We start from the raw sequence: 5,989 nt of genomic DNA, 5'->3' as shown, positions 1-5,989 counted from the left end.
GAGAGGTCTCTAACAGCTGACTTTGCCATGGCAATATGTCTTAATTTTCTGGCTACTGATGTCAAGAGTGTGGACTGTGGAGCCAAGCAAACTAAAGCTGTGAACAATCTCAATCTCTTCACCATTTCTTTTCAAGTCGCTTGTGACTCATACTGACCCTGTATACAACAGCCATGAAACCTGCTCTATCCTTTGCCAATCTTATTTTCTCTGACACATCTACCCTCATTAGTTACTGAATCAATCCATCTCATCCAGGGTCTTCCTCTCCTGAGCTGTCCCTCCACTCTTCCAAGGATGATGTCCATCTCCAAGGACTGATTCTTCCTTGCAACATTCCAACAGTATGTGACGAAGCCTCAGAATCCTTGCTTCGAAGGAGCAGCCTGGTTTCACCCTCTCCAGGATGAACCTGGCAGTCCATGAATATTCAATATTCTCCAGTACCACAGCTCAAAGGCATCTATGGCATCTACCATTCCTAGTCATTGTCCAGCTTTCTGACGAATAGCAAGTAATTGCAAAGATTAGGAAGCTCTGGTGGCCTAGTGGCAAGAAGCTGTGCTATAATACTGATGGCACACAGTTCAAGGCCACCAACTGATGGGAGAAGGATGCGCAGTCTCCTCCCTTGCAATTAACTGCCTCTGAAAACCCACTGGAAGGTCAGCTATGGGTTGATTCTGACTGGTACACAATAACAACAACATGGCCTGGATCAGGCACACCTTAGTCTCCAGAATGACATCGTTAATTTTCAGTATATGCTACTTTGGATAGTTTGCATTTATGTTTCTTATAAAAAGTATTTGCAAAGAATAAATCATTGATTGTATAGAATTCTATCATTCTATCTCCAGCCTCTCTTCTGTCATCAAGTCCATGTTTTCCAACACCAATCCTGCTTCCCTGTTCCCAGCTTTTGAAATCCTATCACCCATTAGTATTAATGTATCTTGATTGCATATTTGATTGATTTCACACTGCGAAAGTTGATAGAAATCTTCTATTTCCTACTTTGACGCTCTAGTTGTTGGTGTATATTTGAATGATAGTGGTACTCGCCGGACTTCCTTGTGTGGGAATGCTAGGAGGACAAACAGATTTGTCCTGGAGATGGTGAAACCAGGCAGGCTGCTCTTTGAGGACAAGGATTCTGAAGCTCCATCTCACATATTTTGGGCATGTTGCAAGGAGGGACCAGTCCTTGGAGAGGGACAGCACAAGATGGAATGACCCTTTATGAGATGGATTGACTCAGTGACTGGTCAGAGACAGTAAGGTTGGCCAGGGTAGAGCAGGGTTCAGAGTTGTACATAGGGTCACTATGAGTCTCAGGTGACTCAACAGCTCTTAACAACAACTATGGGTACCTTTGAAGATCTGGGTGTGATGTATGGAGCTGTTAACTGAAAAGATGGAAATTAAAGTCTACCTTTGTGAGAAAAAATGAAGAGTGTGAAGATTTAGAGTGTTAGAAACAGAGTAGATGCTATAAGTGGGGATTAAAAGCTGATTACTCACAGTCAAGCTTCTTACACTACTTAAGAAACATTAGTGGAGAGTGAAATTTAGCTCCAGATTGGATATAATGCTATGTCAGAAAAACAAAACTCAGATTCACTGCTATGGAGTTGGAATTTATTTATAACTGACCCTCCAGCGGTTTTCAGAAGCTAATTTGTTCAGGAGAAGATTGCCCATCTTCCACCAAGTAGCTCATGGATTCAGACTTCCAGAATGATGTTGCCTTGAGCTAGCAGCACAATTCCCTACAGACTACGACACCTAACTGAACTAAAATGCAACTCAGTGTGGCTGAACTGACTCATGGCTCATCTTCCAGAGGGTTTTCAGAGGCTCTAAATTGTGCTGGAAGGAGATTGCTGGTGAATTTGAACTATAAGCCCTTGGGTTGACAGCACAGCACCATACCTACTAGAGCCCCTGGTGGTTGTGTACCATAGTGTCAGAACTGACCTATAGCTGACCAGCAAGTTTTCAGAGACTGAAACAGGAGAAGACTGCCCATCCTCCCATGGAACACCTGATAGCCACAAATAGTGTGCCTTCAGAATTGCAGCACAATTTCTTGTCACTAGTCCACTAAAACCCCTTGTTAGGTGCTGTCGAGTCGAGTGTAACTCAGTGACCCTATGAATGAAAGATCTGACCCTGTTCTATCGTGTATCATTCTCACATTTCCTGACACACAAGAGCCCATTGCAGCAGTCGCTGTGTCAGTCCACCTGGTCGAGGGTTTTCTCCTTTGCTGATCCTCAACCCTTCCTAGCATAGTGTCTTTATCTAAAGAAGCCTCTCCTAGTAACATACCCAAAGTATGTGAGGTGAAGCCTCTTCATTCTTGCCTCCAAAGAGTACTTTGGCTGCACCCTTTATAAGATGTATTTCTTTTTTCTTTTGGCTGGCCACTGAATGTTCATTGCTCTTCTCCAACACCACAGCTCAAAGACATCAATTCTTCTGTCATCCTTTTTCACTGTCTAGCTCTAAGATATGTAGCAAGTGGATCAGAAAGACTATGGCCTGAATCAGATGGATGTACCTTAGTCCTCAAGCTGACATCATTACTCCTGAATAATTTGGAGAAGTCCTTAACTGCAGATTTTCCCAGTCCAGTGTGTCTCTTTATTTCTGGACTGCTGGTACCAAGGGTGTTGATTGTGGATCCAGACAAGATGGAACTGTTAACGGTTTAAAATGTGTTTATGATGTGACCAGCATATTCTTTTGAGGATCTCTGGTTGGTTTGAATCCACCAGCTGCATGATGAGAGAAAGATCAGCACTCTCCTCCTTTTAAATTTATAACCTCTGAAAACTTGTTGAAGGGCCAGTTCTGACTCGTGGCATGTAAAAACAATATTCTTTTACAGCATATATTCAGAGTTGCTTTTTTTTTTTAAATCCTAGACTGGCTCTGCAGTCACCTGCATCAATCTTAAACAACAAAGTATAGGCCCTGTGTTTTGAAATATTTAAGAGAGTAAAGTAAGTCATGTGGTTTATTTGTTTAAAAGATTATTTATTCTATGTAAGAATATGAATATCTCCTTACTCTCCTAACAGCTACCTACTGTTATATGCTGTTGTGTCTGAACCAACTCATAGCTGACCCTCAGTGAGTTTTCAATGACCATAAGTCACATGGGAAGAAATTACCCCCATCAGTGAGATCAATCATAGGTAATGATCTAATATCAACAGCTCCTGTATTCCACAGTTATTCATGTGTATTGATTCTATCAGATCTTACACATTTACTTTCAGCTGTATCTCCTTTATTTCATCACTTTGTGAGTAAAGAATATTAATTTGCCAACAATTCAAGGTGTGAAATAAACTATTTGATGTGGTGGAAAATGTTAAGAGAGACATTAGCCTTTGCACTAAGAATAGATAAATAACCAGTGGCACTAAAACAAACGAAAATGTTGCAAATACAATTCTTAGTGGCTGTATGAATGTACAGGGAGCTCTGGCAGCCTAGCCCTTTGGGAGATTTGCTGTTAACCCAAAGGCCACAGTTCTGGTAGTTTGAATTCACCAGCAACTCTGAGAGAGAAAGATGGACAATCTCTTCCCATGCATTTTACAACTTTAAAAACCCAATGGAGGGTCCGCAATGAGTTGATTCTGACTTGAGAGCAGTAGGTATCTGTTGTATGAATATTCTAGGACCCCTGGTGGCACAGTGTGTATGTGTTCCACTGCTAAATGAAAGGCTGGTAGATGGAATCTACTAGCTGCTCCATGAGAGAAGCACAGTCTCTTCCCATGAAGATTTACAGCATTGAAAACCGAGTGATGGGTCACTGTGAGTCAAAGTCAACTTGACGGCAGTAGATATGTAAGAATATGAACATCTCCTTACTCTCCTAACAGCTACCTACCGTTATATGCCGTTGTGTCTGAACCAACTCATAGCTGACCCTCTGAGTTTTCAGTGATCATAAGTCACATGGGAAGAAATTACCTGTCATTTTCCCATGGTGCAACTTGTAGATTCAAACCACGTGCCTTTGGGTTGGCAGTTTAACTATTTACTATTAGGCCCCCAGAACTCCTTCATAACTACCTATTAAAAATAGGAAAACAAAAGTAGCTTATATTAATAAAAATTGTTTAAAAAGTAGCTTATTAAGTTATTGTTGGTTTTGAGTACCGTCGAATCAGAGCCAACCCATAGTTGACTCTCCAGCAGATTTTCAGAAACAGTAAAGTCCACAGGAGAAGATTCCCCGTCTTTTTCTCACAGCAGCTGGTGGATTCAAAGTGCGTAGAGTTGTCACTGCAATTCCTTAGCATTAAACCACCCAGGTTTATAGTCATTTTGTTTAGTACATATGACAAATGCTAAGGAATATCTGATAAATATAGGATAGATCCAAACCCACTGTCATCCAGTCAATTCATAAAGATCCTCCATTAGGTTTCCAAGGCTGTGAATCTTTTTTGAAGGAGACTGCCCTCTCTTTCATGGAGCAGCTGGTGGACTTGAACAGACAACCTTTCAGAAAGCTCTACATGTACACACTATACTACTGGGCCTACTTAATGGCACAAATGGTCCTAAGGAATTCACTAATGGCTGAACTTAAAACTTGAACTCTACATGGAAATAGAGAAGACCTAGCCCAAAGCTTATACCCTTAATTTGGAGAGATTAGGATTGGAAAGAAAAGATTGTTATGTGAATGTTGCAGGCCATGGTCTTCACAATTACTTGCTATTTATCAGAGATCTGGACAATGACTAAGGATAACAGAAGAAGAGTTGATGCCTTTAAGTTGTGCTGGAGAAGAGTTTTGAACATAACCATGGACCACCAAAAAACCCAAATAGTTCTGACCTGGAGAGGGTGAAACCAAGTTCTCCTTGGAGACTAGGATTTTGAAGCTCCATCTGACATACTTTGGGCACATGGCCAGAGGGACCAGTCCATGGAGAAGGATATCATGCTTGCAAGGATGGAGGGATAATGCTGGAGAGGAAGACCCTGGATGAGACAGACTGATATTGTAACTAGGGCAATGGAGTGGGTGTGCTGGAGTCAGTGAGACTGCCTCAGGACAGGGCAGACTTCAGAGCTGTTGTACATAGGGTCACTATGAGTCGCAGGTGACCTACAGCACATAACAACAACATGTGAATAGAGTATAAATATAATACTTGTCTTGCTTTTTTCATTTATCAAGTGCTTTGGAAAATGTAGAGCTGGGCAGTCTGGCTAAAGCAAGAAGAAACCTGAAAGCAGAGTCTTAGTATCTCTTTCATAGCAGGGCCAGCAAATTTTGCAGAAATCTGTAAGGATGCAAATATAGGGAACCTGAGTGAATTTTCTCTCCTCAAACTGGTAGCGAAAAGAGAAATGAAATAACTTGAACTTACAGAAACAAGAAAGGGTGATTTTGTTGAAAAGTTAATTTTGGGTTGAAGGAAAGAATTGATGACAACTTTTGAAAATACATTGATGAGCAGCATTTTTCAATATTCCTAACACATCTTCTTGATGACTAGGAATCCTGTTTGTGCTCTAGTTAAGTGGTCAGCAGGTTAATGGAAAGCAGAGGCCTATAGTTAAAGCTAACTAGTTACGTCATCAAAGAGACTGCCAAGAGGTAGTCAGCTTCTATAAAAGTCATAACCTTAAGGTAGTTCTGCTCTATCCAATACGTTCACTATTGCTTGGAATCTACTGACTATCAGTGCATTTTTGTTTCTAGTTTTTATTATTTGAATTGAAGTGCACTTTCAGCTGTGACAAATTTGGAAGGTAGGTTAGGGAAAAGCTTAGCGAAACTTAAAAAAAGGAAAAAAGGAGCATATATTTATTCATCCATGGGATCTAATTAACCTAAACCCAATCTGATTAGATCCATATTAATTCCAATGATGATTTTATTTTCAGCTTTAGATATTGTATTTGGTTCTTTTTTTTTTATATAGGCGTCATTTTTTATTTTTTT

This window comes from Elephantulus edwardii, unplaced genomic scaffold (genome assembly GCF_000299155.1).
Source record: "Elephantulus edwardii isolate Elephantulus edwardi_28Jun2011 unplaced genomic scaffold, EleEdw1.0 scaffold00052, whole genome shotgun sequence".
Classification (NCBI taxonomy): Eukaryota; Metazoa; Chordata; class Mammalia; order Macroscelidea; family Macroscelididae; genus Elephantulus; species Elephantulus edwardii.
Note: the sequence above shows the minus strand (reverse complement) of the source record.